The sequence below is a fragment of the Ahaetulla prasina genome, chromosome 4, assembly GCF_028640845.1.
Source record: "Ahaetulla prasina isolate Xishuangbanna chromosome 4, ASM2864084v1, whole genome shotgun sequence".
Classification (NCBI taxonomy): domain Eukaryota; kingdom Metazoa; phylum Chordata; class Lepidosauria; order Squamata; family Colubridae; genus Ahaetulla; species Ahaetulla prasina.
The window spans coordinates 14,222,362-14,249,114 of record NC_080542.1 but is presented as its reverse complement, the minus strand read 5'-3'; the positions used below and the strand labels follow the sequence as shown (position 1 = coordinate 14,249,114).

Genomic DNA, 26,753 nt, shown 5'->3' with positions numbered 1-26,753 from the left:
TATAGAGGTGCAAATGACAGACTCAATAATTCCTGAGAGTTGACTCTAGAGATCTGATACATTGTTTTTTTCTTTTTTTACATCGTAGATCAACACCATTTCACTGCAGTCTCTCATCTGTATAATTTCCAACTCAAGCATAATTACGTCTATAGCTTCCTAGAGAATTTGCAAAACATTGAACCAAGACTAATACTGGTTATTAATATACACGTTGAGCTAGGAGAAATGCAGACAATATTTTCTCTACTGGGTTATATTCATTATAATGGCCAGTTAGCCAATACGTATTTCCTCAGATCAACATACCCAATTCAACCAGATATGTATATGTGAAAGAAATCCTGAAGAACGATCTTCTTTGAGGATGGTGATGTTTGTGACATCAATACTAGTGATATTGGTGCTTGAAGAAGCCTATAGCAGTCTCCCTGTGAAATGCCCTATAAGCCTCCCTCTTGCTATTCTTCACAAGGATTACCATCCGGGTGACTTTATCATTGGCACCATTCTCTCTCAGATCTATGTATTTCCTACTCCAGCAACCTTTGAAAAGAATCCCTCTTTTGATGTTTTTGACAATGTCATGTACGGCCTTTCATGTTTTCCCTTGATTTCTATCCCTATTGCATCTCTTGGCAACGGCCAGTGGTTTAATTTTCAAATGATGTTAGTGTCTCTGAATTAATGGGGGTCATGAGTACATCATCATCCGTCATTGTATGCTCCATTGAATCCAATGTTTGGCTTTCTAACTAGACCATGCTGAGAGTTTAGGAGACATATTAAAATGTTGAACATAGCGAGCGATTAGTATCAAAATCCCCTTATTTTGATGCCAGGTATTCTAATCCATGATTTTGGTTTGATACTTCACCAGACCGCACCCACACCTGAGTGGCAAAGTGCCAATCACTTAATGCAGCGGTTCTCAACCTGTGGGTCGTGACCCCATTGGGGGTCGAAGGACGATTTGCCAGGGGTTGCCTAAGACCATCGGAAATATGGGAAGTATACTTGTGAGTCGAAGAATCACGCTTCAATAGTTGACTCCACAAGCCAGCTGCAGGCTCTTCAAATTGCTAGCCGAATTTGGCTTCAGGCGCGATGAATTAAAAAAGAGAGAAATTGTTGCTCTGATGTCTCCCTCTCAAGCCAGCTGCAATCACTCCCAATCGCTAGCCTAATCTGGCTTCAGGCACAATAAACTTAATAAGGGAGGAGTCTCCGCTTTAATGCCTCCGTCCTCAAGGCAATCGCAAGCAGTTCAGATCGCTAGGAATACAGCTTCAGGTGCAATAAACTCAAAAAAACAGTTTGCCACTTTTTTTCCCCTTCTGCGGCTGCTGAGGCATGCTGAGATCGCTGCCTAAAAAAAAATAATTTTACGGTTGGAGTCGCCACATCGTGGGGAATTGTATTAAAGGGGTCGCAGCACTATACAGGTTGAGAACCACTGATTTAATGCCTTGGACATTAGGACATGGACGGTAGGCACGCTGGTGCTCTTATGCATGCCCCTTAAATCTTTCTCCTGTTCTATTATTATTAACTGCTTGTATTTGGGGGGACAAAGGTGAAAAGAAATTTGTTCCATGGAGATCCAGTCATTTGTTTAGAATGCAAGATCTAATTATTAATAATCAACTAATTCATCTTCTCTTTGCAGAGTAATAACCCAGAACTATCAGCATATACTAGCTTTGCAATTCGCTATAGAGACAATTAATAAAAACCCAAGGATTTTACACAATGTCACACTGGGATTCCATGTGTTGAACAGCAATTTTCATCCCAACTGGACTTTTCGTGTCTCACTGGAACTTCTCTCCACACAGGGCAAATTTATCCCCAACTACAAGTGTGATATGCAGACTAATATAGCATCCATCATTGGAGGACCTGATGCTGGTGTGTGTCTCTACATGGCAATCATTTTGTACATCTACAAGATTCCACAGGTGAGTTGTCTTCCCGATATATATTTAAGTAAGAAATATTTTTGAAACATGGTCTTGATACCTTTAAGGAAGTAGGATGGTACTAAAACTTGTCTTGTTTTCCAAGAACTTATTTTGCTGCTTTCAAAAGCACCGGAAGGCAAGACAAGAAGCAATGGTTGGAAACTAACCAAGGAGAGAACCTACCTAAAACTAAGGAGAATGTCAGGCCTGAGAGCCATTTTGTTCATTGAATCTTCAGGCCTGCTACATTTACTACCATAAATTTACTACTGTGGGAAACTGGGAGGGAGGATTGTATGGAACCAGGCAGGATGATATATAGTCATAATAACATTCCTTTCACAAAAAAACAAGGACACCTTGCCCCATGTAGAGAGCATTGCAGTAATCCAGATGAGATGTCACGAGGGCATGAGTGACCGTGCATAGGGCATCCCGGTCTAGGAAGGGGCGCAACTGGAGAACCAGGCGAACCTGGTAAAAAGCTCTCCTTTTGACGGCCGTCAAATGGTCTTCGAAAGACAGCCGTCCATCCAGGAGAACGCCCAAGTTGCGCACCCTTTCCATTGGGGCCAATGACTCGCCCCCAACAGTCAGCCGCAGCTGCAGCTGACTGTACCGGGGTGCTGGCATTCACAGCCACTCTATCTTGGAGGGATTGAGCTTGAGCCTGTTTCTCCCCATCCAGACCCGTACGGCCTCCAGACACCGGGACAGCACTTCGATAGCTATGTTGGGGTGGCCCAGTGTGGAGAAGTACAGCTGAGTATCATCAGCGTAGAGTTGGTACCTCACACCGAAACCACTGATGATCTTACCCAGCGGCTTCATATAGATGTTGAACAGGAGGGGCGAGAGAATCAACCCCTGTGGCACCCCACAAGTAAGGCGCCTCGGGGTTGACCTCTTCCCTCCCGTCAACACCGTCTGTGACCAATCAGAGAGATAGGAGGAGAACCACCGATAAACGGTGCCTCCCACTCCCAATCCCTCCAACCGGTGCAGCAAGATACCATGGTCGATGGTATCAAAAGCCGCTGAGAGGTCTAATAGGACCAAGGCAGAGGAATAACCCCTATCCCTGGCCCTCCAGAGATCATCAACCAATGCGACCAAAGCCGTCTCAGTGCTGTATTCGGGCCGAAAGCCGGACTGGAACGTGTCTAGATAGACAGTTTCATCCAGGTACCGGGGTAATTGACGTGCCACCACAGTCTCTACAACCTGATCTACAACCTTGATCAGTTTCCACCCATTGCTTCTTGTTCTACCCTCAGGTGCTTTGGAGAACAGTGGTATAAATGGATAGAAAGGGCCTCTGGTGGCTCAGACTGCTAAGACAGTCTGTTATTAACAGCAGCTACTTGCAATTACTGCAGGTTCAAGTCCCACAATGCAAATTAAAAAAAAAGGAGAGAGACTTACGTAGCTACTAAGTATAAACAATAGATAAAACAAGAACACAAATACATACAATTTAATGTTTGTAATCCTTGCACGGATTATTGTTATAAGAAAAACTGTTATGTGATATAACCTTTTCTTTTTCTTTTCTATATTTTTAATGTAAAAAAAGTTTAATAAAGTATATTTAAAAAAAAAGAAGAAGAGACTGGACAGCCATTTCTCTGAAATGGTATAGGGTCTCCTGCTTGAGCAGTGGGTTGGACTAGAAGACCTCCAAGGTTCTTTCCAGCTCTGTTATTCTGTTAAAAAGGATAGGTGTTGTTTTAAAACCAAATCAGGAAAATCTCTCTCTTTACTTTAAGAGTTTACTTTAAGAGATTCCCTCTCTTTAAGAAGAGGGAGTCGGGCTGTTCTCCAAAGCACCTGAGGGTAGAACAAGAAGCAATGGGTGGAAACTGATCAAGGTTGTAGATCAGGTTGTAGAGACTGTGGTGGCACGTCAATTACCCCGGTACCTGGATGAAACTGTCTATCTAGACACGTTCCAGTCCGGCTTTCGGCCCGAATACAGCACTGAGACGGCTTTGGTCGCGTTGGTTGATGATCTCTGGAGGGCCAGGGATAGGGGTTATTCCTCTGCCTTGGTCCTATTAGACCTCTCAGCAGCTTTTGATACCATCGACCATGGTATCTTGCTGCACCGGTTGGAGGGATTGGGAGTGGGAGGCACCGTTTATCGGTGGTTCTCCTCCTATCTCTCTGATTGGTCGCAGACGGTGTTGACGGGAGGGAAGAGGTCAACCCCGAGGCGCCTCACTTGTGGGGTGCCACAGGGGTTGATTCTCTCGCCCCTCCTGTTCAACATCTATATGAAGCCGCTGGGTAAGATCATCAGTGGTTTCGGTGTGAGGTACCAACTCTACGCTGATGATACTCAGCTGTACATCTCCACACTGGGCCACCCCAACATAGCTATCGAAGTGCTGTCCCAGTGTCTGGAGGCCGTACGGGTCTGGATGGGGAGAAACAGGCTCAAGCTCAATCCCTCCAAGACAGAGTGGCTGTGAATGCCAGCACCCCGGTACAGTCAGCTGCAGCTGCGGCTGACTGTTGGGGGCGAGTCATTGGCCCCAATGGAAAGGGTGTGCAACTTGGGCGTTCTCCTGGATGGACGGCTGTCTTTTGAAGACCATTTGACGGCCGTCAAAAGGAGAGCTTTTTACCAGGTTCGCCTGGTTCTCCAGTTGCGCCCCTTCCTAGACCGGGATGCCCTATGCACGGTCACTCATGCCCTCGTGACATCTCTTCTGGATTACTGCATTGCTCTCTACATGGGGCTCCCCCAGAAGAGCACCCAGAGGCTCCAGTTAGTCCAGAATGTGGCTGCGCGGGTGATAGAGGGAGCCCCTCGTGGCTCCCATGTGACACCTCTCCTGCACAGACTGCACTGGCTACTTGTGGCCTTTCGGGTGCACTTCAAGGTTTTGATAACTATCTTCAAAGCACTCCATGGCATAGGGCTGGGTTACCTACGGGACCGTCTGCTGCCAGCGATTGCCTCCCACCAACCCATGCGCTCTCACAGGGAGGGATTCCTTAGGGTGCCGTCAGCCAGGCAGTGCCGACTGGCGACACCCAGGGGAAGGGCCTTTTCTGTGGGGGCTCGCACCCTCTGGAATGAACTTCCCCCAGGACTCCGCCAACTTCCTGACCTTCAAACCTTTCGCCGTGAGCTTAAGACACATCTATTTATCTGTGCAGGACTGGACTAGAATTTTAAATTCTAAATTTGGTTTTAATGGGGTTTTATTATTTTTATCGTAATTTTAATATTCGGCCTTATTTAATAAGTTTTTTAATTGGTGTTTTATCTTGTATTTATATTTGTGCTTTTTATCAGGCTGTAAACCGCCCTGAGTCCCTCGGGAGATAGGGCGGTATAAAAATGTGATTAAATAAATAAATAAATAAATAAGGAAATAAGCAACTTAGAACTAAGGAGAAATTTCCTGACAGTTAGAACAATTAATAAGTGGAACGACTTGCCTGCAGAAGTTGTGAATGCTCCAACACTGGAAATTTTTAAGAAAATGTTGGATAACCATCTGACCAAGATGGTGTAGGGTTTCCTGCCTGGGCAGGGGGTTGGACTAGAAGGCCTCCAAGGTCCCTTCCAACTCTGTTGTTATATTATATTATATTATACTGCTGATATTGGCTTATGAATAATCATTTAATGAGTCATGCTTAGCAAGAGTTGCATGAGAAAGAGCTGAGTAATCCATATTTCATATGCCATAGGGCCTTGAATTTCCTGCTGAAGTAGGTTAGGTTTGAAAGTAAATGGTATATTCTTTGATTTCTGAGCTGGTAAATCTATGTCCATTACACTCACAAATCCCAAATTATTTAACACTGAATTTGAATGAAGTCTGAAAAACAGTTAATGCTTGCACAAATACCTAAAAATTTAGAAATGATGAAAGTACTCAAATTAATAATATTGGCAAAAATAACTCAGAGACTTTCCCTTCTTAATTGTTTGCTATATTCTTTAGTTGTCCTATGGGCCCTCACCAGTGATGAATGACATATCCCGAAGAGTTTTCCTTCATCAGATATTTCCAGACATCAACCAACAATATGAGGGGATTCTCCAGTTACTGCTTTTTTTCCAGTGGGTGTGGATTGGAGTGATTTTCATTAAAGATGACAGTGGGGAAAGATTTGTAGCAAATCAGCTCCCCATGTTTGCCCAAGCAGGTATCTGCTTTGATTTTATAGAAACATTTCCTGAAGTAAATTTTTCAACTGAAATCACTGAAATGGTTATGGAAGGAGAGAAAACAACTAGGATCATTATGGACGCCACTGCTAACGTAGTAGTTGTACACGGCGAAATTCAAACAATGGTGGTTTTAAGGGCAATGCTTCATATCTCTGAATTTGAGGAGATCCCAATGAAAACCAAAATATGGATTTTCGTAGCCCAGATAGATTTCACGTCAATGTCTTTTCAACGAAGCTGGTCCATTGATTTCATGCATGGTGCACTCTCTTTCGCAGTCCACAGTGAAGAAGTGCTAGGATTCTATGAGTTCCTTCAGCACAGGAAGCTGACATCTAAAGAGGAAGATGGTTTTTCTAGGGATTTCTGGAAAGAGGCATTTCAGTGTTCTTTCCCCACTGTTCCTGGAGAAACAATGGATGAAGACATCTGCACTGGAGAAGAGGACCTAAGTCAACTTCCTGGCTCAGTTTTTGAAATGAGCATGACCAGCCATAGCTACAGCATCTATAAAGCTGTCCATGTAGTGGCAGAAGCTTTGCAGGCTATGCTCTCATCTTCAATGAAGAAAGGAACAAGACGAGATAAGAAAAAAAATCAGTTTCTCAATCAGCAACCTTGGCAGGTATTTTCCCCGAGATCAATAATATAGAAGAACCCGTGTAGACACAGTTTTTTGTTTCTTCAAATAATGGTGGAATATTATTAGATCTTAGCACTTTTTTTATTTTACTTGTGACTGGATGGAAAAGATTATGGTTAACCTGAATCGATTGGGTTTCAATGTCACAATTAATTTATTGTAAAGGAATCTTCTAGGGACTCGGTGGCTCAGTGGCTAAGATGCTGATCTCATTGATCAAAAGGTTGGCAGTTCAGTGGTTAAAATCCCTAGTGCTGCAGGGTGAGCTCCCATTACTTCTACCAGCTTCTGCCAACTAATATATAGAATCATCTATTACAATGTCCTTCCTGTCGAAGACTACTTCAGCTTCAATTGCAACAATACACGAGCACACAAGAGATTTAAGCTTAATGTTAACCGCTCCAATCTTGATTGCAGAAAATATGACTTCAGTAACAGAGTTGTTAATGCTTGGAATATACTACCTGACTCTGTGGTCTCTTCCCAAAATCCCCAAAGCTTCAACCAAAAACTGTCTACTATTGACCTCACCCCATTCCTAAGAGGTCTGTAAGGGGCGTGCATAAGAGCACAAGAGTGCCTACTGTTCCTGTCCTATTGTTTCCTTTTGTTATATCCAGTTAATATAATTATTACATACTCAAACTTATATATATGCTTATATATTGTATAGTTATTTCATGCTTATGCTTATAAATACTGTGTGACTATATATATATATATATATATTCTGAGGTTTTCGCGGGTGTTTGTATGTAGGTCTTTGGTTATTCGGGTTTTCTCCCGCGTAAAATTGGAAATGTCTTGGCGACGTTTCGACGAAGTCTCATTCGTCATCTTCAGGCTTCAGCTTCATGCTTCTGGGAGCAAATATATATATTTATATATATATAAATATATAAATAATATATAATTTATATATAAACTTCACAGTTTGAAAGCATGTAAAAAATACAAGTAGAAAAATAGGGACCACCTTTGGTGTGAAGGTAACAGCATTCTGTGCACGTTTGGTGTTTGGTCATGTCGGCCACATGACCATAGAGATGTCTTTGGACAGTGCTGGCTCTCTGGCTTTAAAACGGAGATGAGCACCACCCCCTAGAGTCAGGAATGACTAGTACACATTGTTGAATAGAATAATATAGAATAAAAAATTTTATTGACCAAGTATGATTGGACACACAAGGAATTTGTCTTGGTGCATATGCTCTCAGTGTACATAAAAGAAAAGATACCTTCATCAAGGTACAACACTTACAACACTTAATGATAGTCATAGAGTACAAATAAGCAATCAGGAAACAATCAATATTAATATAAATCGTAAGGATACAAGCAACAAAGTTACAGTCATACAATCATAAGTGGAAGGTGATGGGTGATGGGAATGATGAGAAGATTAATAGTAGTGCAGTTTTAGTAAATAGTTTGACAGTGTTGAGGGAATTATTTATTTAGCAGAGTGATGAAAAGTTAGGAAAAAAACTGCCCTTGTGTCTAGTTGTTCCGGTGTGCAGTACTCTATCATTTTGAGAGTAGGAGTTGAAACAAAATATGTCCAGGATGTGAAGGGTCTTTAAATATTTGCATAGCCATCTTTTTGACTCGTGCAGTATACAGGTCCTCAGTGGAAGGCAGGTTGGTAGCCAATGTTTTTTCTGCAGTTCTAATTATCCTCTGAAGTCTGTGTCTGCCTTGTTGGGTTGCAGAACCAAACACATTCCATTTACTAAAATGAAGCAACCCAGTGTAAATTAATATCATACATTCCAATGCTATAATGACTACAAAAAATAATAATATTATTTAGGTCAACAGCAGTTGAATCACCAAAAGAAACCTAGCTAAAATGAATTGAAATTGACTTTTTAAAATCTGAACGGAAGATTTTTTTTTTAACATAAGGAATGCCTTTAAGATTCAATTTGACTGTTAACTGTATTTATTTAGTACAACGCTAAGGAAGAGGTTGATGATTTCTTGCTGTTATTTTCATCTAGCTTCATCCTTTCTTGAGAAGTGTTTCATTTAACAACAGCGCTGGCGAAATGCTTTCCTTTAGCTCCAAAGATGAATTAATAGCAGGATTTGATATTATCAACTGGATCACATTTCCAAATCAGTCCTTTCTTAGAGTCAAAGTTGGGAGAGTGGCGCCACAGGATGTCCCTGGTAAAATATTCACCATTTCTGAAGATGTGATCCAGTGGCCTAAGGCATTTAACCAGGTAGAGCTTGTACTAAGTTGTCTAAATCATTTTCCCACTGTGAATTTATGGATGTTACATGATTCATTGCTTTTCATTCAACCATTAAAAAAGTCCTTTTCATGTTCTCAATTCAATTTGTGGATTATACCTTATTCCACCAGACTTGAAATCCTGGGTTTAGAAAACTTGGAACTCCGTCGCCTTCGACAGGACCTGGGTTTAGCTCATAGAATCATCCATTGTAATGTCCTTCCTGCCAACGACTACTTCAGTTTCAACTACAATAACACAATAGATTTAAACTTAATGTCAACCGCTCCAGTTTGGATTGCAAAAAATATGATTTCTGTAACAGAATTATCTGTGCTTGGAATGCATTACCTGATTCTGTGGTCTCTGTGGTCTCTTCTCATAACCCCAAAAGCTTTAAACAAAATCTATCCACTGTTGACCTCACTCCATTCCTAAGGGGACTCTAAGGGGCGTGCATAAGAGCACAAACGTGCCTACCGTTCCTGTCCTTTTGTTTATATATATATATATATATATATGCTTATACTTCCTTGTTTCTCCTCATATATATGTTTATATATTATATAAGTGCACTCGGAGGCTTCAGTTAGTCCAGAATGCAGCTGCGCGGGTGATAGAGGGAGCTACGCGTAGCTCCCATGTAACACCGCTCCTGCGCAGACTGCACTGGCTACCTGTGGCCTTCTGAGTGCACCAAGTTGTTACGACCTTTAAAGCGCTCCATGGCTTGGGGCCTGGGTACTGCAGGACCGCCTGCTGTTACCACATGCCTCCCACCGACCCGTCGCTCTCACAGAGGGACTTCTCAGTGCGTCCACCAAACAATGTCGGCTGGCGGCCCCAGGAAGGCCCTTCTCTGTGGGGCTCCACCTCTGAACGAGCTTCCCCAGGCTTACGCCAAATACCTGACCTTGGACTTTCCGCGCGAACTGAAGACACACCTCTTTATTATGGGCTCAATTGAATTTTAAATGTCAAATGTTATTAATTTTAAATGGGGTTTTTTAGTGTAAAATTTTTTTAAATTTTCAGGCTAATTTAAATAAGTTTTTTAAATTGCATTTTAATTGTATTTTGTATTGTTTGTTTTATTCTGCCTGTACACCGCCCTGAGTCCTTCGGGAGAAGGGCGGTATAAAAATCAAATTAATAATAATAACAATAATAATAATAATAATAATAATAATAATAATAATAATAATAATAATAATAATAATAATAATAATAATAATATAATCTTTTTGTGTTATGCTTGTGTATATTGTTATGACAAAATTAAATAAATAAATAAAAAATTATACAATTTGCCTACAACATACTCTAGAAACAGTGCAAAGAAGAGCAACACAGATGATTATGGAACTGGAGATGGAACAGAATTAATGGCTAGATGCAACTCCCTGCCAAATCTGTCAAATCACTTTAGTGTATTATTGCACAATTCAGTGAAATCTCAACCAAAAACAGTCATTACTTTTTTTTAAATTGAGGATTCTACTAATATATTGATATAAAGGAGAACAAAGTGTCACATTGACACTTGAATCAAATGAATTTCTTCTGGGAAAACATCTAGCTTCTTTACGGGGAGTGGTGGAATTTAATTTATTTTTATTACCAGTTCTGTGGGTGGGCGTGGCTAGGTGGGCATGGCAGGGGAAGGATACTGCAAAATCTCCATTCCCACCCCACTCCATGGGAAGAATACTGCAAAATCTCCATTTCCACCCCACTCCAGGGGAAGAATACTGCGAAATCCCCATTCACTCCCCACTCCTGGGGGAAGGATATTGCAAAATCTCCATTCCTACCCCATTCTGGAGCCAGCCAGAATGACGTATTTGCTGGTTATCTGAACTAGTCAAAATTTCTGCTACCAGTTCTCCAGAACCTGGCAGAACCTGCTGAATTTAACCCCTGCTTAAGGGGTTTTAAACAAGTGTGATGTTTGAATTTCTTTCATTGTACAGTTCTTTTCAAGAACACCATCTAAAATCTGCCTGGGTATAAGCTAGAGGTAGATACTTGGAAACATGTCTTAGAAGTAATTTCTTATTTCCTGGTAGGAACTTCCCACTTCTCTGTGTAATTCCCATTGCAATTCTGGATACAGCAGGAAAAGGATGGAAGGGAAACCATTTTGCTGCTACAAATGCTATCGATGCCCAGAAGGAAAGATTTCTCATCCAAAGAGTAAGATTTACTGTAGAAAAAATGTATGAAAGCCCTGTCTGTGAACTTCATGTCACTTTATTGTGAGGTTATTAAAAATAGAATAGAATAGAATAGAATAGAATAGAATAGAATAGAATAGAATAGAATAGAATAGAATAGAATAGAATAGAATAGAATAGAATAGAATGTTTTATTGGCCAAGTGTGATTGGACACACAAGGAATTTGTCTTGGTACATATGCTCTGAGTGTACATAAAAGAAAAGATACGTTCATCAAGGTACAACATTTACAACACAATTGATGGTCAATATATCAATATAAATCATAAGGATTGCCAGCAACAAGTTATAGTCATACAGTCATAAGTGGAAAGAGATTGGTGATGGGAACTATGAGACGATTAATAGTAGTGCAGATTCAGTAAATAGTTTGACAGTGTTGATGGAATTATTTGTTTAGCAGAGTGATTGGCCTTGGGAAAAACTGTTCTTGTGTCTTGTTCTGCTGGTGTGCAGTGCTCTATAGCATCGTTTTGAGGATAGGAGTTGAAACAGTTTATGTCCAGGATGCGAGGGGTCTGTAAATATTTTCACGGCCCTCTTCTTCATTCGTGCAGTATACAGGTCTTCAATGGAAGGCAGGTTGGTAGCAATTATTTTTTCTGCAGTTCTAATTATCCTCTGAAGTCTATGTCTTTCTTGTTGGGTTGCAGAACTGAACCAGACAGTTATAGAGGTGCAAATGACAGACTCAATAATTCCTCTGTAGAACTGAATCAGCAGCTCCTTGGGCAGTTTGAGCTTACTGAGCTGGCACAGAAAGAACATTCTTTGTTGTCCTTTTTTAATGATGTTTTTGATGTTAAAAGGGGGTTATGGTTTTGATAAAGGTTTTGATGTTAAAAGGGGGGTAATTTAAGACTACTTTGGAAGAATTAGTTCGAAAAACAATGTATACATCTTGCATTCTTTTCACTTTTTCCATATTAATATTTTTATCAAACTGTTTAGGAATGGGTAAAGTTAAAAGACAAAAATCCACACAAAATAATATTGTGATGAACCAAAATTGGATACCTCTACTAGATGTCCCAAAGGCGTTTTTTCGAAAAGACAACAGCACTTTCTTTGATTTTCTTTCCGTTTTGAAAAAGTTTCACTTTGCATCCTGAAGTTAGAACTGAAAATGTTTCTTGGATGAGAAGTGAAATATTTCAAAAGGAAAAAAACAAACAAGAAAGTCCAGTTGCCGCTTAGAAGCAGTTTGGGGACAACTATGATCTGGATGATTGAGAAGCTCCATAGACACACTTTCATCAGAGATCTGAAACAAAGACATAAGGTGTCTTTGATATCTTAAGTATCAACCCTGAGGTATCTCTTAGTAGGTGGTACCTGGATCAAGAATAGGTAGAATCTTGCTTAATAGTAGTAACCGTGAGAAAGACAATCATTTAAATATGAGCCATTGGTGTGCTGCAGCTGTCAAACAAGCCAATGCCATCCTAGGCTCCATTAACAGAGGGACAGAATCAAGATCACGTGAAGTGTTAATGCCACTTTATGATGCTTTGGTAACTCCACACTTGGAATACTGCATCCAGTTTTGGTCACCATATTATAAAAAAGATGACTCTAGAAAGATTAAAACCGCTCCAGTTTAGATTGCAGAAAACACGATTTCTGTAACAGAATTGTATATGCTTGGAATGCATTACCTGACTCTGTGGTTTCTTCTCATAACCCCAAAGGCTTTACTCAAAAACTGTCCACGGTTGACCTCACCACTTTCCTAAGAGGACTCTAAGGGGCGTGCATAAGAGCACAAACGTGCCTACCGTTCCTGTCCTATTGTTTCTTCCCCTATGTATATATATGTTTATAGTACCTCGTTTCTCCTCATATATACGTTCATATATTATATAACCCTTTATGCAATGCTTGTATATATTGTTATGACAAATAAATAAAATAAATAAATAAATAAAATAAATAGATTGCAAAGAAGATGAGCAAAGATGGTTAGGGGACCGGAGACTAAAACATATGAAGAACAGTTGCAGGAATTCTGCATGTCTAGTTTAATGAAAAGAAGGATTAGGGGTGATATGATAGTAGTGTTCCAATGTCTAAAGGGCTGCCACACAAAAAAGGAATCAACCTATTTTTTTTATTTTATTTTGTCACAACAGTATATATAAGCATAATCATGAAACAACTATACAACATATAAGCGTATATATAATGAAAGGAAACAATAGGACAGGAACGGTAGGCACTTTGGTGCTCTTATGCACGCCCCTTATAGTCCTCTTAGGTATGGGGTGAGGTCAATGGTAGACAGTTTTTGGTTAAAGCTTTTGGGAGTTTGAGAAGAGACCACAGAGTCAGGTAGTGTGTTCCAAGCATTAACAACTCTGTTACAAAAGTCATATTTTCTGCAATCAAGATTGAAGTGGTTGACTTCCAGGTGGCTCCACCTCTTCGCTGAGCCCCTAATTAAAGGGGCTCCGCACTGAACATCGTAAAAGCCAGGAAAAGCCGGCTTTAATCTTTTTCCCTGGATGAAAGGGGAAAGATAAGAGCAGCAGGAAATGTTGGTAGACCTCCCCAGAGGCTTTGTTTTAATTAAGCAGAGCCTCGAAGGGTCAACGGGTCCCATAAATATTCCTGCCCTCCGACTTCAGTGCGTGCCTGCAAAAGCAGGAAAAGAAGAAAGTGTCCATCTCTGCTAATTGTCTTATCTTTATGGATCTCTTTAAGCAGACGGAATGAGTGCCAGCGGACAATTATTGGATTGCAAGTATTTTTGATTTCCTGACTTCTACCTTTTAAAAGAGAACTTTTTCCTTTGTTTTAATTGACTCTTAAAGATGGCGCCTGAGCGGGAGTGAAAGTGATGAATGGAATTTCAAACAGTCTGTGCAACTAAGAAGATAAGAAATGTTATGTGTGGATTTTAATGAAGTGAACTGAGCTCTCCTATACTTAAAGGGAAAAGAAGTTTCTAGACTTATATTTTGTGAATTTTAAAACTGAAATGGCTACTAAACCACCTAAGACTGGGGGCAGAAGGGTTCTGAACCAGCTTTAGAAGATCTGATTAAAGAGCAAGGAAAGTGTCTGAAGAAAGGTTTAAGGAGATTATGGATAATAATGAGAAAATAAGAGAAGAAATAAAGAGAATAATAAAAAATAAGAGAAGATATCTTGATGGCTTTTCAAGGTTTGGCAAAAAGACTGGAGGTGGTGGAGGAGGAGGTGCAAGAAATTGTTCAGTCAAATCAACAAATAGAAAATAGAATGGGGGGAATGCAAATCAAATTGGATAAAAATGAAGATCAAGTGGTGGTGATGCAGTATAGAATGATGGAAGGAGCTCTGAGAATTAGGGGTTTGAATGAGGAGAAAGGGAAGATTTAAAAAATTTTATCAGAAGCTCTGGCTGAATTTATTGAACTTGATCCACAAGAGGTTGCTTATCAAATTGACAAAATTTATAGAGTTAATTCTTGGATTGCTAGGCAAAAGAAACTTCCTAGAGACATTGTGGTTTATTTTTTGAAAAGAACAGTGAGGAATCAAATTTTGCAAGTTGCTTTTCAGAAAAACTTGAAAATAGGGAACAGGAGTTGAAGGTTTTGAAAGAGATTCCTCCCAAGATGTTAAGGGATAGAAAGGACTTTACATTTTTTACACAAGAACTTAAGAAATACCAGATTCAATTTAGATGGGAGGTTCCAGTTGGCTTGACAGTGTATTATCAAGGAAGGAGATATCGTATTGACACAGTGCTTAAGGCCAAAGATTTTCTTTCTACAGTGCTGAAATTTGAAATAGAAATAATAGAAAAAGAATTCAAGAGACTCAAATGGGTGTGGAAGCTGAGGTGATTCCAGTGATGTTACCATCAGAGGAACAACCACAAGAACAAAGACTGACGAGGGAGCCCTTAAGCATAAAGAAAAGGAGCAACAAACTCAAAGTAAAGTTCAGGATTCTGCTACAGAAGCGGTGGAGGAGCACGGCCGAAGATACGGAGGACGATCTTCAGTTGATTGCTCAAAGGCTTCAGCAGCCCAGTAATGGCAAATAAAATCTTGACTTGGAATGTCAATGGTTTGAACTCAGCTCAGAAGAGAAGAAAATATTTCATTATTTGAAACAATTTAAAAATGATGTTATTTGCTTACAAAAGCATATTAAATTATCAGATCAAAAGTACCTAATAAACTCAAAGTTAGGTAAACATTTTGTTGCTTCAGCTTTGGAGAAAAACATGGCATAGTGGTTTATTTGAGAAAAGATATACCAGCCAAGTTAATAGAGGCAGATATTCACGGAAGATATATTGCTATTGAACTTACAATAGAAACAAAAGGACTCTCTTGCTTGGTATATATGCACCCAATCAGCAACAAGAAAAATTTTATAGAATGTTATATGATAAGTTGATCTATGGGATTATAAATCGTGCATTATATTGGGAGATTGGAATGGAGTAATAGATACACGAAAGGACAAGAGAATTTCTTCCAAGAAGATACCTGCACATGCAAAGCTGCCTAAATCCTTTTTTGATATGATAGAAGATTTTGAGTTAAGAGATGTATGGAGACTGCGAATTTGGAGGAAAGAGACTATACTTTTTCTCTGATAGGCATCAATCCTTCTCACGTATTGATTTTATTTTAATTTCTAATGATTTGCTTTTTAGGGTGAAGAAAACTAAGATATTTCCAAGATGTTTGTCTGATCATAGTCCTGTTTGGATGGAATTGCAATATGGAAAAGAGGGTAGAAGAACTTGGAGATTAAATGAAAATTTGTTTAGATATCAGGATAATGTAAATCAATGTAAAAAGCAGATGAAAGAATTTTTTGATTATAATTTGAATAATGAAACATCGATAGAAATGGTTTGGGACTCCAGTAAAGCTTTTATGAGAGGTGTATTAATATATCTTAATAATAGACAGAGAAATAAGCAACAAAGACAGCGTAGGTATTTAGAAGAGGAAATTTATAAGAAACAACAATTATTAATACATAATCCACATGATCAAAAACTTAAAGATGCAATAAAGTTACTACAGAATCAATTTAATATGATAATGGCTGATCAGGTGGCAACAAATATACAATATGCCAAACATAATACTTTTGTAATGCAAATAGACCTGGTAGGTGGTTAGCATACACTTTAAGGAAAAGACAAAACAACGTACTATAGAAAAAAATAGAATATAAAGATAAAGAGAGATATTAACAGGATAAAATTAAAAAAGCTTTTTTAGAATATTATACAAATTTATATCTTAAAGATAATATATTGAACAGGGATATTGATAATTATTTGAAGGAATATAAGGTTAAAATTTAACTTTAGAACAAACGGATGAACTGAATCGGCCTATAACCTCGGAAGAAATTATTTTGGTAATTAAACAATTAAAATGGGAAAACTCCTGGTACGGATGGGCTCACAGTTAGTTATTATAGGAATTTACAGGATGAGATGTTAGGTCCACTTAAGGAATTATTTAATCAGATACAACTAGGAGAATTCCCCTCATGGAGAACCTCTTTTATTTCATTGATACCAAAAGAGGAACAGGATTGTTCTAAACCTGGGAATTATAGGCCAATCTCACTTTTAAATAATGATTATAAGATTTTGTTAAAATAATAGCTAATAGATTAATGTTGATTCTGCAGCGAAGAATTCATAATGATCAATCTGGATTTATAAAAGGGAGACAGATGAGGAATAATGTTAGGCAGATTGTTAATTTACTGGAGTACTTAGAAAAGAAAAATTTTATTCCAGCAGCATTTATTTTTCTCGATGCAGAGAAAGCTTTTGATCGATTGCATTGGGATTTTTTATTTAAATTAATAGAAAAGATGCAATTTGGAGATGGTTTTTTAAGAATAATTAGGGCAATTTATGGAGAGCAAACAGCACAGATTATAATCAATGGTAGCTTAACAGAACCTTTTAAGATTGCGAAAGGAACAAGACAGGGATGTCCTTTATCACCATTATTGTTTATTTTAACTCTAGAACCATTATTGGATAAAATACGAGAAGTAAAGGAGATAGAGGGAATTAGAGTTAGACAGTATGAATATAAGTTAAGAGCTTTTGCAGATGATTTGGTGATTACTTTAACAAACCCTATAAATTCTAGTAAATCTTTGTTGGAAATAATTGATCAATATGGGAATGTCTCAGGGTTTAAGGTAAATCAGAAAAAGACAAAAGTGATAATAAAAAATATGGCCAGACAACAGAAAGAAAAACTAGAGGAAGTAACAGGATTTGAAATTGTAAAGAAGGTTAAGTATTTAGGGGTTTATATTACGTCATCAAATGTGAAATTGTATAAGAATAACTATGAGGTTTTATGGCAAAAAGTTCAGAAGGAGTTGATTGTTTGGAAAAAATTGCAATTATCTTTGCTGGGAGAATTGCTGCTATTAAAATGAATGTTTTACCTAGATTTTTATTCCTCTTTCAGATGATACCAATAATTAAGAAAGATAAGAATCTTGAGGAATGGCAGAAGGGAATTAACAAATTTATATGGGAAGGTAAAAAAGCTAGGGTTAAAATGAAAATAATTCAAGATTCTCGGAAAGGGAGGTTTAAAATGCCTAATATTAAATTATATTATGAAGCAGCTGCTCTCTCTGCAATAAGTGATTGGTTTAATTTAACAGAGGACAGAATTTTGAATATAGAAGGTTATGATTTGCTATATGGATGGCATGCATATTTAATTTATGACAAAAACGTGGATAAGGCCTTTAAAAATCATGTGTTAAGAAATGCCCTTCATGTGTTTGGAAAAATACTCTTATAAACTAAATTATAAGGTTCCTATATGGGCAAGTCCTAGACATACAGTAGAAAATATAAACATAGAACAGAATCAGGAAATGATTACATATAAAGATCTTTTGTATACTGAAAGAGGTAATTTGCAGTTAAAATCTCTGCAAGTATTAAGAGAGGAAGGGAAAAATTATACTTGGTTTCAATATGAGCAACTACGTGCTAGATGGAAGGGAGATCAGAAAATTGGTATAGAGCAGAACGAGGGAAATTTGGTAAAGCAAATTAGAAATCAGTCTCAGGAGCATATAAAGAGATTGTATAATGTGTTACTTGAAATAGATTCTGAAAGGGACTTGGTAAAGGACTGTATGATAAAGTGGGCACAAAATTTTCAGGAGCCAATATTATTGGAAAGCGTGGGAAAAATTTGGGTTAGAAATGTTAAATTCACGCAGGCACAGAATCTGAGGAAAATTTTTATAAAATGTTTTATAGATGGCATCTAGATCCTAAAAATTATCGTATGTATCCAGAAATGCAAGCAAAATGTTGGAGATGTAATTGTGATGACGCTACATATTTTCACATTTGGTGGACTTGTAAGGACATAAAGGCCTTTTGGATAAAAATTTGGTGGATTTTACAAAATGTTCTGAAAAAGAAGATAAAGTTCCTGCCGCAATTTTTCTTGTTGGGAATTATTACGGATTGTACAGTAATTGAGACTAAATTGATTTTAAATCTAATAACTGCAGCAAGATTACTAATAGGACAATATTGGAAGAAAAAGAAGTACCAACAATAGAAGAATGGATATTGAAAGTTGCCAATTTGGCTGAGATGGCTAAGATATCAGCCTTTTGAAAGACAATACGCAAGAAAGATACTTAAAGGAATGGAAAAATGGATTGACTATATTCAACGTAGATATCAGACTAAGAGTTATCAGACTGTTTTGAATGATTATGATGTATTATTTTGATTGCTTTTGGGGAAGTTAGGAATTGATGATTGTAGGGTATAATTAAGTTGGGATGAAAATTTTTAGCATATGTTTGTTTTATTTTAACTATACCTTGTGCTCGTTCCGGGAAGTCGGGGGTTGCGAAGGGAGGGGGAGGGGGAAAGGGGAAATTTTGTAAAACTTTTTGAATAAAAAAAAAAAAGATTGAAGCGGTTAACATTAAGTTTGAATCTATTGTTTGCTCTTGTATTATTGTGATTGAAGCTGAAGTAGTCTTTAACAGGAAGGACATTGCAATAGATGATTCTATGTGTTAACCACAGATCTTGTCGGAGTCGGCGGAGTTCTAAGTTTTCTAATCCCAGGATTTCAAGTCTGGTGGGATAAGGTATTTTGTTGTTTTCAGAGGAGCGGAGAACTCTTCTTGTAAAATATTTCTGGACGCGTTCAATTGTATTAATGTCAGAGATGTGGTATGGGTTCCAGACAGGTGAGCTGTATTCAAGAATAGGTCTAGCAAATGTTTTGTATGCTCTGGTTAGTATGCTCGAAAGCACCTACAGACAGGACAAGAAGCAATGGAAGGAAATTAATCAAGGAGAGAAACAACTAGGAACTAAGAACTAAGAACTAAGGAGGAATTTCTTCATCATTAGAACAATTAATCAATAAAACAACTTGCTTCCAGTGTGGATGCTCCAACACTGGATTTTTTTTTTAAAGAGAAAACGGAGAAGCATTTGTCTGAAATAGTATATGGTGTTTTTTTCTTGAGCAGGGGATTAAACTAGAAGTCCTCCAAGGTCGTTTCCATCTCTTTTATTCTGTTAGATCACAGTTTTGAAAAAGTGCCTATTGTCATTATTCTAAGTAAGGGGCACCTGCATTTTCTCTCTGTCTTGGCAGTTAAAACCAGCAATATTTGCAGTACAAAACAAAAAATATTAAATAAAGTATGTGTACGATGGATTGCCTGTATCTTTTTAGAAGGAGATGAAAAAATAAAACAATATGTTTTTAGGTACTTGATTGAAAAAGAGAAAGAACTTCAGCATTTGGTGACAGCCCAAACATGATTATATATTCAGGTTTTCCTAAAGGTGAACTTATGATCTGTGTTATTGTTGTTTATTGACTCTTTTTTTTTTGGTCACACCTGAGATTCCTTCTGTGTCCAATCACACTTGGCCAATAAAGCATTCTATTTTATGCTATTCTATTTATGTAATAAATTTATTATGCACTCCTAATACAAGGGACGCAGTAGCTTAGTGGTTAAGATGCTGAGCTTGTCGATCGAAAGGTCAGCCGTTCAGTGGTTTGAATCCCTAGTGCCACATAATGGGATGAGCTCCCATTACTTGTCCCACCATCTGCCAACCTAGCAGTTCGAAAGCACGTAAAAAATACAAGTAGAAAAATAGGGACCATCTTTGGTGGGAAAGTAACAGCATTCCGTGCGCCTTTGGCATTGAGTCATGCCGGCCACATGACCACGGGGATGTCTTTGGACAGCGCTGGCTCTTCGGCTTTGAAACGGAGATGAGCACCGCCCCCTAGAGTCAGGAATGACTAGCACATATGTGCGAGGGGAACCTTTACCTTTACCTAATACATATAGTTCTAGTGCATTAAATAGTACATTTGTTTGTTTCAACAGACTTGGATGAGTGCTTCCAGTGTCCAGAAGATCAGTATCCCAACAAAGACCAGAATAGGTGCCTTCCAAAAGTTACCAGCTTCCTCTCATTTGAAGAACCTTTGGGAATCACTCTCAGTCTTTTTGCCCTTTTCTTTTCTTTCCTCAAAGCTTTGGTGCTTCACCTCTTCATTAAGCACCGGGAGACTCCCATTGTCAAAGCCAACAATCAGAACCTCAGCTACGTTCTTCTTGTTGCTCTTTTGTTCTGTTTCCTTTGTACTTTGCTCTTCATTGGACAGCCCACAAAGCTTATGTGTCTCCTTCGACAAACAACCTTTGGCATTATCTTCTCAATAGCCATTTCCTCAGTTTTGGCCAAGACCATCATTGTGGTCCTGGCCTTTGTGGCAACCACACCAGGTGGTGGGATGAGGAAATGGTCTGGAAAGCAAATGGCCAACTCCATTGTCCTCTCCTGCTCTTTGATTCAAGCTTTGATTTTCACTGTGTGGTTGGTAACTACTCCTCCCTTTCCAGATGTTGACATGCACTGGAAGAAATGGAAGAAATGGAAGAAATTATCCTGGGATATAATGAAGGATCTGACACTATGTTTTATATCAACCTGGGTTTTCTGGGCTTCTTGGCTATCATCAGCTTCACAGTGGCCTTCCTGGCCAGGAATCTGCCTGACAGTTTCAATGAAGCCAGGTTTATCACCTTCAGCATGTTGGTCTTCTGCAGTGTCTGGGTGTCCTTTGTTCCGACTTATTTAAGCACAAAGGGCAAATACATGGTGGCCGTGGAGATTTTTTCCATTTTGGCCTCCAGTGCTGGCTTATTGCTCTGCATCTTTTCCCCCAAAATTTATATTCTTTTACTGAAACCTGAGCTGAACTCCAGAAAGCACTTAAGGAGAAGATAATAGTAAAAATTACCTTATAATCCTACCCCTTCTAACCATCTTCTTAGAACCTGAAGCAAATACTGTGCTGGGTACTATCAGGACAAATAGTAAGGTCATGTATCAGGAGAAACTCATATGATGCCTTTGTGGCTTTGCAGTGTGTGGTTGCTATATACATTTTATTATTCTTGTCAATCAAGGGTATTGGAAGATTCCATTAGAAATGTTTTGAACTAAAAAGAGTGGTGAGGTTGGATTGAATTTGAAATTACAATAATAAATAAATACTTCAGGGTATCTAAGGAACCATCTTACCTCATTGGAATTAACTCACCCCATACATTCCAACAGATCCTATTGGCCAAAGAATTTCAGCTAATGTGGTTTAGGGGAAGAATATTTTCTGCCTCTGGCCTCTGGCCTGTGGATTAATCTCCCATCAGTGATGAGATAAATATAAAAGATAACAGATTAACAGAGTTGGAAGGGACCTTTTAGGTCATCTAGTCCAACCCCACCCCCACTCAAGCAGGAGACCTTACACCATTTCTGACAAATGGCAGTCCAATCTCTTCTTGAAAGCCTCCTGTGATGAAGCTCCCACAACTTCTGAATGCAACTTCTGTTCCATTGGTTGATTGTTCTCACTGTCAGAAAATTTCTCCTTATTTCCAGGTTCAATCTCTCCTTGTTCAGTTCCCATCCATTATTCCTTTTCTGGCCCTCAGGTGCTTTGGAAAATTCCTCTTGTGGCAGCCCCTCAAGTATTGGAACACTGCTAACATGTCTCCCTTGGTCCTTCTCTTCACTAGGCTAGCCATGCCCAGTTCCTGCAACCGTTCTTCATATGTTTTAGTCTTAATCGCCTAATCATCCTGGTTGCTCTCCTCTGCATTTTTTCTAGAGTCCCAACATCTTTTTTATAGTGTGGTGAGCAAAACTGGATGCAGTACTCTAGGTGTGGTCTTACTAAAGCTGTATGGAGTGGTATTAGTACCTCACTTGATCTTGCTTGTATCCCTCCGTTAATGCAATTTAGGATTGTATTGGCTTTTTTGGCTGCCGCTGCACACTGCTGTTTCATATTTAGCTGGCTATCCACTAAGACTTCAAGATCTGCCCTCATACTCCTGGCCTCCTGAAAGAATCTGAAAACTTGGGTCTGCTGCTTGGCCTGGGGCATTGACAGTGGTCTGCTACACTGGGGATGGCTGATGGGATAGAGACGATTTTCTCCTCCAGGCTGCCCAACATCCTATTTTGTAATTTTAATTTGTTAAGCTATTTTAATTGATTTTGCACTTTTAAACTTTTATTATTTATTTATTTATTTATTTCATTTAATTTTTATACCGCCCTTCTCCCGAAGGACTCAGGGCGGTGTACAGGCAAAAATAAAACAATACAATATACAGATTAAAATACCATTTAAAAAACTTATTTAAATTAGCCTAAGATTAAAAAATTTCCATACTAAAAACCCCATTTAAAATTAATAAAATTTCCCCTTAAAACTAATTTAAGCCAGCCCATGGATAAAAGATGTGTTTTTAGTTCGCTACAAATGTCCAAGGTCAGGTATTTGACGAACCCGGGGGAAGCTCATTCCAGAGTGTGGGCGCCCCCACAGAGAAGGCCCTTCCCCTGGGGGCCGCCAGCCGGCATTGTTTGGCGGATGGCACCCTGAGAAGTCACTCTCTATGGGAGCGTACGGGTCGGTGGGAGGCATGTGGTAGCAGCAGGCGGTCCCGTAAGTACCCAGGTCCTAAGCCATGGAGCGCTTTAAAGGTCATAACCAACACCTTAAATGCACTCGAAAGCCACAGGCAGCCAGTGCAGCCCGCGCAGGATCGGTGTTACATGGGAGCTACGTGTAGCTCCTCTATAACCCGCAGCTGCATTCTGACTAACTGAAGCCTCCGAGCGCACTTCAAGGGGAGCCCCATGTAGAGAGCATTACAGTAATCCAAGCGAGAGGTAACGAGCGCATGAGTGACCGTGCATAAGGCATCCCGATCAAGGAAGGGGCGCAACTGCCGGACCAGACGGACCTGGTGGAAGGCCCCTGAGACGGCCACAAATGATCTTCAAACGACAGCCGATCGTCCAGGAGGACACCTAAGTTGCGCACCCTATCCTTTGGGGCCAATAACTCACCTCCAACAGCCAGCCGCGGCTGCAGCTGACTGAATCAGGGTGCCGGCATCCACAGCCACTCCGTCTTGGAGGGATTAAGATTGTAAAATGCCCAGAGTCTGTGTGTCAGGATTCCGAGTGGTGATCCCAACCAAGTCAGAACTCTGAGACTGCAACTCTTCTCAAAGATTCTATTTATTGGGTGCATCATATTGGCACATTCATATTTAAAGCCAACTCTAGTTGGTTCCCATGATTCAGTATAATTAAAAGAGTAAATGATTCCCTCCCCCCAAGAATAATTTATCACATTGTTCAGCTAGGCCGGGTGTTGGCAACCTGTGGCTCTGGAGCTGCATGCGGCTCTTTAGTCTCCATTGTGGGGCTCCCTATCAGCTGAATCCACTACTGGCTGGCCCTGCCCATCACCCTTCCCTCTCAGTCACTCCTCACCTGAGAAGGTAAGGGTGATGGTGGTGGATGGAGACTCGCTCTGTTGTGTCCTCCTCCCCCTCTGATGACCGGGTCTGGGAAGTCTGTATCAAGCATGGCCATGAAGCCTCTGCAGCTTTGCCAAATTCCTTTCAGATTTCTCAGGGCAGGCAGGAACCCAAGGTGTGACTTCAGCAAACCAGATGAGACTTTGCTTGACTCAAGGAATGCCAAAAATAAGATTACCAAGCTAATCCAAAAAGAACCCCCCACTAAAATCCAAGACAGAGAACAAGAAAACGGCACAGCCCTCCTCCCATATATAAAAGGCACCACAGACAGAATCAGCAAGATCCTCCACAAACACAACATCAAGACAGCATTCTGCACAAACAGAAAAATATCCACCATCCTAAGAAACCCCAAAGAAAAAATTGAGTTAGAAAATCAAGGAGTATATGAAATCCCATGCACCGCCTGCCCCACCACATACATCGGACAAACCAACAGAAGAATAAGTGCACGCATTGAAGAACACAAGAACTCAGTCAAAAAAGAGGAACCAACTTCTTCCCTGGTCCAACACTTTAAAGTCACAGGACATGATATTGACTTTAAAAAGACCAGAACTATCACCAAAACTGAACACTTTAACAACAGAATAATCAGAGAAGCCATTGAGATAGAAAAACGCCCACACAGCATGAACAAACGAGATGATACCTCCCACCTACCAGCCATTTGGAAACCCGCCCTTATTGACAAACGAGTCCCTAACACGAGGAGTGAAACCAGACCCACACTCACGAGGTCCACACAGGATGTCACCAGCGCACATCCACCCAGAAAGCAGACCCAAACCCACACTGATCATGAAGCATGACCAAGGACCAGAGGCCAGACCGCAGCTGCGACATTAGCCATTTCAAACCCCTCCGGTCCGTGCATGCAGCGGACTGGCACCCACTGTGAGGATGTAGCACGACCACAAAGCCAGACGACAGCTGTGCAGCTCACCAGCTCAAATCCCCCTGCAATACAGACTAAACTGAGCACAACCAAGCCCCCACCCAAACAGGACATACCCCCAGCCAATCAGAGCACAAAAAAACCCCATCCAATCAGAGCACAGCCAAGCTCCCACCCAATTAGTTCAAACCCACTAGCAGTTAAAAGGAAGAAACAGCTGCGATCACACATTGCTCCCAGAAGCACGAAGCTGAAGCCTGAAGATGACGAATGAGACTTCGTCGAAACGTCGCCAAGACACTTCCAATTTTACACGGGAGAAAACCCGAACCACCAAAGACCTACATACAAACACCCGTGAAAACCTCAGAAAACAAATATATATATATATATATATATATATAATTTTATTTATTTTGTTATACAGTATATATAAGCATAAGCATGAAATAACTATACAATATATAAGCATATATATAAGCATGAGTATGTAATAACTATATTAATTGGAAATAACGAGAAGAACAATAGGACAGGAATGGTAGGCACACTTGTGCTCTTATCCACGCCCCTTACAGACCTCTTAGGAATGGGGTGAGGTCAATAGTAGACAGTTTTTGGTTGAAGCTTTGGGGATTTTGGGAAGAGACCACAGAGTCAGGAAGTGTATTCCAAGCATTAACAACTCTGTTACTGAAGTCATATTTTCTGCAATCAAGATTGGAGCAGTTAACATTAAGCTTAAATCTATTGTTTGCTCTTATATTATTGCGATTGAAGCTGATGTAGTCTTCGACAGGAAGGACATTGTAATAGTTGATTCTATAGTTAAACTCAGGTCATGTCGAAGGCAGCGTAGTTCTAAATTTTCTAAACCCAGGATTTCAAGTCTGGTAGCATAAGGTATTTTGTTGTATTCAGAGGAGTGGAGAACTCTTATGTAATGTTATGTCTGTTACATGTTTTTAATGTGCTTTTTGTTTTCTGTTGTATTTTTCTTTATTTTGTTTTTAAAAGTTAAAAGTTTAAAATTATTCTAGATTAAGGATATATAATCACATTTCTCAGAAAAGTTTGTCACCTTCCCCATTTTCTATTTAAATTTAGTTTTCCTAATACAAATTCATTTTTTTAGAATTATTGATTATTGTCACATAATTAGGAGAAAAGTGGGTAATGGACATTTCAAGGATTTCTTCTCAGAACAACGAAATGTGGTTTTAGCATAGCCGAGAAGTTGAGGATGAGGAAGATAGAACAACAGGAGAAATGGATGATGTAAGACAATGTGGGTGATGTCATTGACCAGATATTGGAGCTGAGATTAATGTGAATCTGACTAATATTGCTTGTGAAGGATTCTCCGAAGACTCAGGGTGGCTTACAGTGTGTAAGGCAATAGTCTCATTCTATTTGTATATTTACAAAGTCAACTTATTGCCCCCCCAACAATCTGGGTCCTCATTCTACCTACCTTATAAAGGATGGAAGGCTGAGTCAACCTTGGACCTGGTGGGACTAGAACCTGCAGTAATTGCAGGCAGCTGTGTTTTAATAACAGGCTTCTTACAGCCTGAGCCACACCGTGGCCCTGATGCAACATTTAGCTTTGGTAATAGTGTATACCACTTG

The 26,753-nt window shown here is 39.5% G+C and overlaps 1 pseudogene; it reads left to right on the top strand.

Moving 5' to 3' along the window:
- The first annotated feature begins 367 nt into the window (after positions 1-367).
- On the top strand, positions 368-21,602 carry LOC131197954 (vomeronasal type-2 receptor 26-like; annotated as a pseudogene).
- Positions 21,603-26,753: the final 5,151 nt, after the last annotated feature.